Source organism: Chenopodium album, chromosome 6 (genome assembly GCF_948465745.1).
Source record: "Chenopodium album chromosome 6, dcCheAlbu1.1, whole genome shotgun sequence".
Taxonomy (NCBI): Eukaryota; Viridiplantae; Streptophyta; class Magnoliopsida; order Caryophyllales; family Amaranthaceae; genus Chenopodium; species Chenopodium album.
The window spans coordinates 64431053-64445467 of NC_137839.1; the positions used below are offsets into that span (position 1 = coordinate 64431053).

Sequence of the window (14415 nt, forward strand, 5' to 3'; positions counted from 1 at the left end):
CTTTCTTTTGTTCCCTGCATGTTTCACGCCACTCCCCACCTTATGTTCTTTCTCTCTAGCATGTCTCTTCCAGCATTTCTTCGCTCCTTCCCCTTCTAAACTGTTAATACCTCTAAACTCAGCATTCACCTCTTTATTTCCTTCGACCTCTCCACCACTGCTGAAGAAGAAAACCTCATTGCTTTTTTTATCATTCCCCTGCTCCTGACTACTAGTAATTCCCAGCTCTACCTCATTAGTTTGGATAGAAAATTCCTCCTGCTGAAAAGTTTTAAGGCCAGTAACACTATGTCTTTCAGCATCCAAATCAACCCTTCCCAATTTACTCACCATCTCCGTCACTTCCACTCTAGAAACCTCTCCCTCAAATATTTTTTTTCGGCTTTGTTATAAACAAAGTTTTTGCACAGGTTCCTTTCTCACTACTCCCTCCCTCAACCCTGCTATCAAAGTTGTTCTTCCAAGGCGAGGCTTTCAGCCACACCCCATACGGTGACACATCTCCTTCAACACCTTTATTATCATCACAATCCTTCAATCCATGCCCCATACACCCACAATTGAAACTGAATAAGGGCGGTCGTTCATACTTCACCTCAAAACTTTCTTCTATCCCACCTCTCATCTTTAATTTAACTTCTTTGACAAGGGGCTTTCGAACGTCTACAAGGGTTCAAATACGAATAGATTTATCTATTCCCAGTCTTGCAGAGGAGTCCATCTTGACAGAAACACCAATTTTGTTACCAATTTTTTCCACATTGCTCATGTTGAACCTACCCTTAAGAGGCAAGTTATAAACCCAAATCCACATCGGCATATGAACGAGTTGGATATCCAAGGGTTTAATTGAATTTGTAGTTTCTCCAAGAAGGAGAGCATGCTTATCAAAGTGCCATGGTTGCTCATCAATAACCTTTTGTTTATCTTTCCAATGGTGAAATTGGAACATAAACATATTCTTCCCATCAATGTTGCTAATATCGACTCCATGTTTTGGTTGCCAAACCCCTTTCATAGTTGTAATAAAAGCATTATTGTTAACACTGCGATTAGTCCAAATTTTCCCGACCAAAGCTAATTCAATACGGGCATCATCATCCTCTTCTCCATCAATTTCCCATTCAATCGCTTCCTCTGATTCTTCCTTCTTTTCCTCAGTTATAGGTTTATTAACTAAACCATCATTCTGACCAGTCACAATTGTATTATCTTCGCCAGCCATCATGAATGACACAAATAAAGTGAAACCCAACAAAAAATAGAGAGCAAATCTCCAAAACTCGATAGAAATCGAGAAGAAACCTTGAGACAAGGATACCCTAGCAAAAGAACTAGAACAAAACCCTCCCAAGGAAAACCTAGAGGGAACTTTTGTTTGGGAACGAAACCCTCCCAAGGAAAACCTAGGGGGAACGTAGTTAAGTGTATCAATATTATGGGATGGAGAAATTATTAAATTTCACTATTTATAACTTAAAGGATTTTTTGACTTTTACCACAAAAAAAAAAAAATCATAAAATTGTTTTTTACTACCAAAAATTTTAAAAGTTTTATTTAAAAATAAAATAAAATTAAAATTATTTTTTTACCACTTGCCATCAAAAACCTAATGGAATTTATTAAATTCTTTGACTTTCGTGCCAAACACATCATCTTTAGGGGTTTGGGGGGGCAGATTGGTCCTTTGGATCCAATTTAAGGTCAGAATTGACAAAAAAGATCAGAAATGCTTCCTTTTGCGTCTTTAAAAATAGCTCGGTTTACGTGAAATGCGCAAAACGAGGCATTTTCGATCATTTTTTGTCAATTCTGACTTCAAATTGGAACCTTAGGACCTAAATGCCCCCTAAATGTATGAACAACATGTTTTGCACACGAAAATCAAAGAATTTTTTTAACCGTTAAATTTAACGAATTTCTTGACGGTAGGTGGTAAAAAGCAATTTTTTTGGTAGTAAAATAAAACTTTTAAAATTTTTGGTAGTAAAAACAATTTCTTGATTTTTTTGGTGGTAAAAGTCAAAAAATCAACTTATATGTATAAATATGATCAACAAAAACAAAAGAGTTGGTAATAATATAATCGTTCTACAAAGATTTGCTCAAAATTTTTGGTAATAAAAAATCGTTGTTGCATCTCAATTAAAATCGTCCTATAATGGAGGGAGTATATTCAATTAGAAAAGTTTACATGACAATGATAGTGGATGAAAACTTAATTAGTTAAGTGTGTAAATGAATACGGATGAAGTATAATCAATCAATAATCAATAATCATGGATCATCAATAATTCAATAATTATATATTAAAAGACACACCAGCAATGACACGTGTCATTTTCTGGTGTGTCACTTAATTCAAATTTGTTTATAATAACATCAAAATATTCTTTATTGAAACTCTATAATACTTAGCTCTACTCTACTGAGTATTAATAATCTGCTGACACTTGTTTTACCCTGCTGACATTGCTCTGCTAAAATATGATATTCTTTGCTTTGCATAGAAGCTAAAAAAAATGGTCTTACTCTTTTATGTCTGTGGCCACGCAATGTAGCAAGCTATTATGGGGTTTACTTTGTCAAAGTTATAGAGGTTACTAGTTCAGTGTTATAGGGGTTACTCGGTTAGTGTCATATGGGTTAGTGTCTTGCTTTATGAGTTACATACTTTGTTCAGTTGCAAGTAGTTATTCGGTGAGACCAGTTGCGCAAAAACGTGTTGTACATTTTTTTTTGTTTTTGATGATTAGAGAAGTGAAAATTGTTTGGAGGGTAATCCCTAAAAAATGCATATAGTTGAAGGCTTGGGGATAGTGTATACTCGTATTAATGCATGACATATATTATACTACGCACCAAAAAATAATACGCGTAAAACAAAGTGAAATGTTAGCACGTAGTGTTTAAAAAAAAAGTGAAATGTTGGGGATTTTAAGTGCTATAGTGAATTGTTGATAAAGGAACTGTATACTCGTGCTAACGCACGGAATATACGTATTTCATATGTATATGTAAAAGAAAATGAATTATTTGGAAGTCATAATGGTATAGTTTTTTTTTTCTAAAAAAAAAGAGAAGTGGAAGTGATTAGTGATATGGTTAAAGTTGGAGAGGAAGTTATTAAAAAAATAAAAAATAAATAAATAGAATGCATAGAATTGCTCCATTCAAGAATTAAAGTGTTGTGGTGAGAAGTTGTAAAAACGACTCTTAAATTATATATTAGATTTTTTTTTTTTGAATAGATTTGTTACAATATCTTATATAATATTTAAAATTAAAAGATTATTTTTTGCCAATTTTTTGTATTTAATAACATTTAAATTTATGCAAAGGAGGATCAACATATACAAATTAAATTATATATGATAATAGTAAAAAAAAATTGCCTCGTCAAAAAAAAAAAAAAAAAAAAATTGAAGAGAAATTGTCTATCATTTGATGGGCCTTTTTATGTATGTATGAAAGAAATATACACAGAATATATCATAAATGATACTCCATAAAAGGTTGGAGTAACAGTGTAATACTCCATGAAATTTTCTAGCCTTCTTGGTTACGTATCATTTTATTAATACTTAAGTTTTATTATATATATATATATATATATATATATATATATATATATATATATATATATATATATATATATATATATATATTGCAATATTTAAGGACAAGAAGATTTTGTCAAAGGATAAGAAGATATTTTCGAATTTGGGATTTATTTATTAACATAAATGTAAAAGTTTGATTTAAGAAAATATCTTATAATATATTTTCATAAAAAAGGCCCCATAATCAACAGATTATAATAATTTGTTTCCAAAAAAAAAAAAGAACCTAATTAACGGATTTTGTAAATAAAAATTTATAAAAATATTAGTCATCTTCAACCTTATGCATTTTCAACATTCAACAATGCCACTATATGTATCTTCAACATTCAACAAGATTAATCATTAAATTATATCAAAATTAATCACAAAATTATTTTAATTAATACTGAAATAAATGTTATATTCGGATCTCCGGCCAAATAAATTATTGCAACTTGATTGAATAATTATTTCTCAAAATCTAGAACTTTGAAGTTTATTTTAATCTAACTAATACTCGAATCACATTACTATAATTGATAAATATATTAATTAATTCTACAATTGATGATTGAATAATATAAATAATTATATACTGTAGTTAGGTTGACAAATTCATTGAAATAAAATTTCAGTTTAAGATGGAATGTTTATGGATGAAGATGACATAGGTTGAAGATCAAGTTCAATTTTAATGTGAATGATGATTTAAGGTTGAAGATCATATATTTAAATTAAAATCTGCTATTTTTATATTATTAAAAAAAAAAAAAACATGTGTGTAAAAAGAATTATCTATTAACCAAACAAGCTTTTGATGACTGTGTAGCATATGTGTTGGATTGGATGGCTAGGATTAGATAAATAAATATCAACGATTCAGATTTAATCTCTTAGCGTAGTCGTCTGTAATCGTCCGTAGTCGTCCGTAGTCGACGACTATACTAGAATTTACTTTAATATGTGATTGAGAGAAAATTTGTACGTTACTTAAGAACAAGTCGGATTGAATTGGATCTATTTTAAATTGAGTTATGGTAAATTATTATGTCGGTACAAATTAAAATCTGAATCAGACTTTTTTTTATATCAATATTGAATAGAGTCGGTCCAGTTAGGTTATGACATTTTTAGAATTGTACCCTAACCCATGTACTTGATGTCTTGATGGATTGATAAATAATTTTTTTTTTTTTTTTTTTTTTTTAACGTAGTAATTAAATTATGTTATATCCCACGACCCACGAGGCTACAATATACTTCGTATATCCATGTCGGTTGAATTTGCAAGTTTAAAGTCTTTAAACAATGTAATTTTCACGTTTCTTGACAGCTTGGGTCACCTCATTTTTGTTTCCATTTCCGTGCTAATTTGATTGAGACTTGTATTGATTATAGAAAGCCTCATGCACAGTTATAACCATTAAGTCTTTCAATCCAAAATAAATTAATAAAATTGATATTATTATTAAAGCCATTAAATGTCTTAACTGTAGGCTTGATTCTACACCATGTTAAACTCGCACTCAGGTCACATTATATTCGTCATCAATATACATAATGAATCTACTTTACTAGTCTAAAGAAAATTTCATTCAAAAACCATACGACCATACTTTATCAATGTGAGACACTTATATTTGTTGTTTTAGAAAAACTATACTTTTAATATATTATCATTATTACCAAGCAAACACATTATCATAACCACGCAACACTTGGCTCTCTTGATTAAGTTTTTACTTCTCATCCCAAGGTATGTGATAGAACTCCTGCTAATTGTTTTCCTCCTACTTCAAGTGTCTAAACGGTAAATATTAGAGTAGAAATCTGTAAATAATATTGACCAAAAAAACTGTTGCGATTGAGGCTTGGTCATGATGATTTTCTATGCCATAAAAAATCCTTATATTACATACAAGTGTGTTTTTATTTTTACAAAAATTGATATATAAAACCTTAAATCTAAGTGTATGGAGGTAAATAAAAGTGAAAATAACAATGATATAAACTTTAAGTACACGATCGACGCGTTATTATGTTATACATACTTAATATAAATCCTATGTGAAAAAAAATATACTTAGCATAGTTATAATGTAAAATACCGCACATACTTTTACCCTATACTATAACGGAGATTAAGAAACATCACATTGAGCATTTAAGATCGACTTCTATATCATCTTTGTTTTTGTTTAATATTTGTATTTAGTTCTTTTACTCAATTTATTTCGTTTTGTTATCTTCTAAAAGAGGGGCCAAAATACATGCCAAACTTAATTAATAACAAAATTTTGTGTCATAAATACGTGCCAAAATTAATTAATAAGAAAATTATGTGTCATAAATTATGGTCCTTAAGCATGTGGATATTTTCACAACCTACAATCTTACACAAATTTTCTTGTAATCTAGCGGGATACTAGTTATGACAATTAGTTAGGGATTAATAAGGACAACTTCCATCCATTATACTGTATATACATATATTTGTTTCGAGGGATACCCACTCTATTCTCCAAATAAACGAAATTTGTTTATTTGGGGGTATAATTGTCTTTTCAAGTAACAGTGGAGGGGTATATGCGTCTTTTCATGTACTAGTTGAGGGGTACATTTGTAATTTCCTCACCAAATAGTAAAAGCAAACAGTAATTGGACAGCTCACCAAAAGTACTGAATAAATGACCCTGCTTTTTCAATATATTTACAAAAATGTCATCGGATTAACAAAAATTCGTTTATCTGGCAGATTAACTTGTATTTTCTCATTTGTTTCATCATGTGTGCCACTTGAGGTTGGCCACATCGTGTGACCACCTAAAAAAATAGCATAGTCTCTATAACATTAAATTAATAAGGACTTTTTGTCAAAAACTACCTAATAAAAAACAAATTTTGTGAGAAACTACCTAATAAAAAAAATTTGTAACAAACTACGGAGTACTTTTTTTTTTTTGGGGGGGGGGTCCTTGTAACAAACTACCTAACAAAGATAAAATATTGTAAAAAACTACCTAAGAAAAATAAACTGTTGTAAAATACTACATATACCGAATTTCCACTGTTAACCGACCTCATAACTTTCGCGAAACCACCGCTTTCATTCCCAAAACTAACACAACTTGCTTGAAATCACCTCCACCATACCTGAACCACCTTTCAACCCCAAAACCACCACCTCTAACCTTAAAAATCACCACCCCGACGCATTAATCTACCCTCACCAACTCGGATTATCCTCCAACCACCCCTCGAATAACCTTAATTACCACCTTCAAAACCAACCCTCGCAGTGGTTTTTGGGGTGTTATAAGGTGGATCAATGTCATAAAATTAAGTCAACGGCGAAAATTCAGTCAAATATCTTACAACATTTTATCTTTTATTAGGTGGTTTCTTACAACATTTGTTTTTATTAGGTAGTTTCCCACAAAATTTAGGTTTTATTAGGTAGTTTATCACAAAGAGTCCAATTAATAAAGTACGGAGTAACTCATATTATACTAACAGAGTAACCCCTATACCACTAACAAATTAACCTAGTAATGACTTGCCAAATATAAAAAGTTTATGACCTATATATATTGTGAGTTTAGTACCTCCTCTTAATTGACTGTGTTTAGAGTTTTGGTCAAATTTCTATCTTGTTACTAATTTAAGATCTAAGGCCAAATTTAGACTAGTTAGTTATAGTCATCAATATGTATCTTTATAATAATTCTAACGATTACTGCATTTCCTCCTTTTTATTTTATATATAGTGGACTAGTGATTTCGGGCATGTTCACATTTACTGAATTGAGCTGAACTGAACTGTGTTGAACTTAGCTTATTGGAGCTGAACTGACTGAGATGAATTGAACTAAATAGAGTTGAAATGAATATTTTATGAGAGAAGGAAATTAGTAGCTGAACTGAACTGATTGAAGCTGAACTAAACTGAAAATAAGTTAAAGTGAACTATTTTCCATGTTTAGTAAACTATACAGAAATTATATTGGAATGAAAATGATGAATATGCCAGCAATTTGTTAGGATGAACAATCTATTAGTAGTTTATCCATATTAGTTAAATTATATTATTGATACATATTTTGTTAGGATGCCTAACTATTTTTTAATGACATCAATTGTTTACTTGCATTAATTCCTCTTCTTTGTGTGTTACAGAACTAACCATATCATAGACAAAAATGGGGATTGTATACGCAAGTAAACAGTGACAGATTTACTTGCATATACGTTACTCTACTAATTTGACAAGCTGATCCAGTCAAGATATGGATTTAACAATTGGATTAATCATCAGGTAAAATTCTTTCGTCAACGTTAATTTTTGTTTGAAATCTTATAACTACTACTCTACAAGGCATTATTATCTGAAAGTAATTTATTCCGTGAATATTTGCATTCCACTCACTGTCATTATATACCTTGTACATGCTTAAGTTAGGCCACTAATTAAGCTAAGAGATATACATCAAATAATCTAGGCTACAAGTTAGGCAACTATAAATATACAAAGTCAAAGATATATTCTAACTAATATATCTTAACACACCCCCTTAGTCAAAGCGGGAGGAGGACGGACACTTAGACTATCTCTAAATCCTCAAAAAGCACTCGGGGGAGGCCTTTTGTAAAAATATCCGCAATTTGATGCCTAGAAGGAACATGAAGAACACGGACTTCACCCCTAGCCACCTTTTCACGAACAAAAAGTATGTCCATCTCAATATGCTTGGTCCGTTGATGATGTACCGGATTACCCGAAAGATAAATAGCACTCACATTGTCACAATACACCAATGTAGCCTTTTTAATCGGACAATGTAGCTCCAATAATAAATTCCGAATCCAACATGACTCGGAAACCACATTAGCAACACCCCGGTACTCTGCCTCTGCACTAGACTTAGAAAGAGTAGCTTGTCTTTTCGAGGACCAAGAAATCAAATTATCACCCAAGAATACACAATATCCAGATGTGGAGCGTCTCGTATCGGGACACCCACCCCAATCAGCATCAGTGTAAGACACAAGAGAAGAAATAGATGAAGGATAAAGATGTAAACCATGATCAAGAGTACCTTGTACGTACCGAATGATACGTTTAAGATCAGCCATATGAGTCTCCTTCGGGTCATGCATATGCAAACAAACCTGTTGCACGGCATAAGATATATCTGGCCTGGTGAAAGTAAGATATTGCAACGCCCCAGCAAGGCTGCGATATAAGGTCGGATCTGCAAATGGTGAACCCGAAGCACTGACCTTCGGTTTGACCTCCACCGGAGTAGCCGAAGGTTTACACGAGCGCATACCTGCCCTGTCAATGATTTCCTCAGCATATTTCCATTGTGACAAAAATAAACCACCCTTATGCCTTGTCACAGCAATACCAAGAAAATAATTAAGAGGACTCAAGTCCTTCATAGCAAATTCCGAGCCAAGAAGGGACATAATAGAACGTCGCAGAGTATCGGAAGAAGCAGTAAGAATAATGTCATCAACATACAATAGTAAATAAGCCACATTCTTCCCGTGACGATAAATAAATAGGGAATTGTCACTCTTACTATTAGTGAAACCAATAGTAGCAACAAAATCTGTAAACCTCTTATACCACGCCCGGGGTGCCTGCTTAAGACCATATAAGGATCCCCGTAATAAACACACATAATCAGGGTGAGTTTTATCACGGTACCCAAGGGGTTGATGCATATAGACTGTCTCTTGAAGCTTACCATGCAGAAATGCGTTCTTAACATCAAGTTGATGTATCGACCAAGCTTTTGACAAAGCTAGGGTAAGAACAGTACGGATTGTAGCCGGCTTCACAACCGGACTAAAAGTATCCCCACAATCAATGCCAACCTGTTGTGTTTTTCCATCACCTACAAGACGGGCTTTATGCCTCTCAAAAGAACCGTCAGATTTCACCTTATGAGTATAAATCCACATAGAACGAATAACATTAACATCAGGTGGACGGGGCACCAACTCCCACGTCTTATTTTTAATAAGAGCATTAAATTCATCATCCATAGCCATTTTCCAATTCGGGTCACGAAGAGCAGAAACGGGGTTACGAGGAAGAGGGGATTTTGTAACCTTAGAAACCACAGCACTGAAATTTTTATATTTCAGGTTTGGTTTAATGATACCATTTTTGCTCCTAGTGACCATAGAAGAAGAAGGAATCGGAGATGGGTTGGAGATAGAAGCATTGTGGCCAACTGTTTGGGTAGACCGCAAGTGGGCCGTGGCTGAATGAACAGGCCCACGGTCCGCCTGTGATCTATTCTGCCCAACAGAGGCTTCAATGCTAGGAGGAGAAGGTGGGCCTTGATCCATGTTGGGAGAAGAGTGAGGAGCTGAAGTTGGGCTAGAGGGAGTAAGAGAGTGGCGAACTGGGCTGCTAGGAGGAGTAGGCTGGCGGGCTGGGCTGCGTGAAGGAGCAGCAGTCGGCCCAGTTTGGGAAGGAGAGAACGGAGGTGGGCTAGGTGGAGTAGCTTGCCTCTGTTCGGTTTGGGCCAACGGAGTGGGCTGCCCAGTGGTCTGTAAATGGTGAATATGAGAAGGATGAAGACCGTCATCCAAGAAGTCATAGGTGTGAGAGTTGGGTGTATGCAACTTGGAAAAAGGAAAAACCGATTCATCAAAGACAACATGTCGACTAATAAAAATCTTATGAGTGCTAAGATCATAACACTTGTAACCCCTATGGTTGGATGGAAACCCCAAAAAACACATGGTGTAGACTGAGCTTGGACTTTATTAATAGTTGTGGACGGAAATAAGGGATAACACAAGCAACCGAAGACACGAAGATGAGAATATGACGGTTTCCTTTGATAGAGAACCTCAAGAGGGGACTTAGACTCTAATAATTTACTTGGAAGAATATTATGAAGATAAGTAGCCATTTGTAATGCATGATGCCAAAAAGAAGGGGGCAATGATGCATGTGCAAGAATAGTGCGAATAATATTATTCAATGATCTAATTTTGCGCTCGGCCTTCCCATTTTGTGATGAATTATGAGGACAAGAAAGACGGAAAGACATACCATTAGACTCACACAAAGCCCAAAAAGGTCCATTATCATACTCCTTCCCATTATCACATTGAAAGGTCTTAATAGGTCGTTCAAATTGAGTTCGTATTAATGCTTGAAATGCTAAAATTTTATCATAAACATCCAATTTCTTAGCTAATGGGAATGTCCACAAAAATTTAGAAAAATCATCCAAAACAAGCATATAATATCGATGGCCCGATGAGCTCAAAACAGGTGAAGACCGAAGATCACTATGAACAATATAAAAAGGCATAGTAGTAGAAGAAGTAGAAGAAACAAATGGCAATTTAATATGCTTTCCAAGTACACAAGAATGACAAACACTTGAGCTAGAGGAGTGAGTACATTCAATGTTTTTATTATTTCTAAGAGTCTTTAAAATAGAAGATCCCGGATGTCCCAAACGATCATGCCAAAAAGATGAAGCTAAAGCAGTAAAATGTGATGGAGCAGAACTAGAGATATTGGTAGTGAGTGGATAAAGGTCCCCTCGGCTATCACATCTCATTATTGGCATGCATCCCCGTCCGATAATCCTTCACGGAAAAACCATAAGGGTCAAACTCAACAGACACATAGTTTTCAGTGGTAAATTTACGAACAGAAATCAAATTTTTAATGAGTTTAGGGGCATGTAGGACATTGGAGAGGGACAAGGGAGGATTTGGGGACGGTAAAGTAGTATTACCACAACCACGAATTGGAATAGAATGACCACTACCAACAATAATACCATTATGATGATTGCTCAAATTAAAATAAGACGAGAGATTACCATTGTTGGATGTCATATGAGAAGTGGCGCCGGTATCCATGTACCACGAGGGATCGGGTTGCTGCAAGGACATAGTGTGGAAAGCCGCTTCAAGATCCGTTGGTGCATAGGAATTGGACTGAGAGGCTGCATAGGCTTGCTGTGGAGGTCGTGGACCGAGAAGACCCTGTTGCTGCCTGGATGGGCCTTGAGGCCTGGCCCAACCTTGGGTTGGAAATGGGCATGGTGGAGCAGCCCACGGCCAACCCCAAGGAGGGTATGATTGCTGCTGCTGACCGTTGCCACCACGGCCAGCACCGCCGGCGCCGCCATTGCCTGAACCACCAGCAGATGTACCGCGACCACCTCCGTTTTTCCCTTTCCGGCCACCATTCTTCTTCTGATTTTTACCCTTCCCGCGTGCATTTCCCGAGCCATCAGACCCCGAATCACCGTCACGAGAAGTCACCACCATAGCAGACGCCGAGCCTGACGCCATGGCTGCCCGTTTTGCCAAGTCCGATTCCTCCAATGTGAGCATTGATCGGGCTTGGTAAAAAAGAGGGAGAGGAGAGCTTTGTCGTATAAGAGTAGCCACGCCATTATACGGTTCGGTGAGGCCCGAAACCAACTGTAGAACCAGCCGATTGTTATCCACCGGAGCTCCAACATTCCGCAATTGATCGAAAGGCTTTTGAGCCTTTGACAGTAAGCCGACGTATTGGGAAAATCCTCCATTTTTGTAGAGGAAAATTCTTGTTCAAGAGTAACGGCACGAGAGTTTTGATTGTCTTGGAATATATCACGCAACCTATTCCAAGCCTCCATGGCCGTAGCATCGGGTTCCATAATTGTTTGCAAAAGATCATTGGAAATAGTGGAATAAATCCACCCAACCACGGCTGCATCCAAGATGGACCACCATTCTTTCTCCTCGTCGGTGAGAGGAGCCTTTTCCTTCGCCAGATCCTTGGATACGGGAGGGATAATATGGTCTAGAACCCGGTGCGATCGAGCGTGAATTTTAAAGAGTTCCGCCCAAGTAGAGCATTGTGAATTGTCAAGTTCAAGAACCACCGGAATGGAGGTCTTGATGTTGTTCACAGTAAGAGCAGGGTGATACGAATGCTTTGAATCCCCCATAGATAGAAAACAGAGTATAGAAGAGAAGAGGTTGAAGAAGAAGAGAAACAGAGGGCGGAAAATCGTTAGGGTGCAGCGGAAGAACCCTAAGAAACTGATACCATGAAAGTAATTTATTCCGTGAATATTTGCATTCCACTCACTGTCATTATATACCTTGTACATGCTTAAGTTAGGCCACTAATTAAGCTAAGAGATATACATCAAATAATCTAGGCTACAAGTTAGGCAACTATAAATATACAAAGTCAAAGATATATTCTAACTAATATATCTTAACATTATCAAATGTTGAATATGTATGTTAAAAATTCCTTCAACAAGGAATAGTTTTCCTTTTTGCTTGACTTATATACGAAAAATAATTTTGAAGAATAACATATTCTAGTATATGACATACTTAGTATATGTTGTGAGTTTACTATCTCCTAATAATTATTTGGAAAATTTGACAATTAACACCTATAATTGTTGATGTTTTAGCAATTATTTGGAAATTTTTTTTTTTTTTTTTTTTTTTTTTTTTTTTTTTTGAGAGTGAGGGATAGCTCAAGTGGTTAGAGCTTCCCTCCCGATTCCAGGAGATCCTGGGATCGATTCTCACCCCCGCCCTTGTGGCTCTCTAAACACCAAAAAAAAAAAACCACCTACATTTTTTTTTTGAATTTTACCACCAACTGTGTTTAAAACATCAAACCTCCCCCTCAACTCAAATGTGACGTTATGTGGGGCCCACTAACAACCTTTTTCCTCATTTTCTTTCTTTCTCTATCGATTTCCCATTCCCATGTCTTGTACTTATCTCAAAATTGGGAAAAAACTTCAATTCGTGAAATAATTAACATGAATATATAATTTAATTTAAAGTTTTTTCCCGATTTTTAAAGGAGTTTAATATAGGGGAATGAGAAATTGAGAAAGAAAGAAAGAAAAGGAGGGAAATTAGGTGAGAAGGCAGTTAATGGACTCTACATAATATCACACTTCAGTTCAGAACCAAGTAGGCGGGAAACTTTTGATGTTTTACAAAATAATTGGTGGTAAAATTAAAAAAAAAAATTGTAGATGGTAATTACTAAAACAATAACAATTGTAGGTGTTAATTGTAAGAAAATCCTAATTAATTTTCATATATAAGCCAAGGAAAAGAATAATTTCAAAAGTATAACCGAAGTTTTTTAACCAGAAGAAACTAGTCTAAATAAAAGCCCTTAAACTAGAAAAGGGGTTGTCACTAGACCTCAAAGACAATAAATTATTGGGCCCTAAATAAAGGCCCACGTCAACAGTATAGATGGAATGATTTGCATAACTTTGGGTTTTCATATTAATTCCCCCCCCCCCCGGCAATTTCTTAATATTTGCGCATCAATTGACTCTACATGTTGAATGTTGTAATCAAAACCTTTCTTCTTTGGATTTTGAATGAGAAAATAGAAGACAATGAAATCCATAATAGAATATTTGAGAGAGAATTCGTTGTTATTAATGAATAAATTTTAGAATTCTTATTACATCCCTATATATAGATAATACAAATACATCCCTTAACAAGGAGTTAGTAATAGACAAAATAGAATAGCTGATTCTGTTATAATAGAATCACAGAAGAAACTGCTTGAATAAATAAGAAATATCTGGACCTAATGAACAAGCAGTGTGCATTGGGTGCAAGTTGCTTGAACCAACAAATCTTCAAAAGTCCTTTATGCATCCGTTAAATATACTTCTTTGACTATTAAATATCTTTAATACCGTGCGTTTCTATGCGGCTAGCCGCACCATATGGCAGAATGTCAAATCAACAAATGACAAAGTAACC

The 14415-nt window shown here is 35.0% G+C and overlaps 1 protein-coding gene across 1 annotated transcript in view; it reads left to right on the forward strand.

Moving 5' to 3' along the window:
* Positions 1 to 14415, forward strand: part of LOC145635014 (GDSL esterase/lipase At1g29660-like) — a 53790-nt gene that overhangs the window by 19114 nt on the left and 20261 nt on the right. The window contains exon 2 of the mRNA XM_081686323.1: positions 7783 to 7921. The gene's annotated coding sequence lies outside the window, so the exon portion shown is untranslated. The remainder of the gene's footprint in view (positions 1 to 7782; positions 7922 to 14415) is intronic.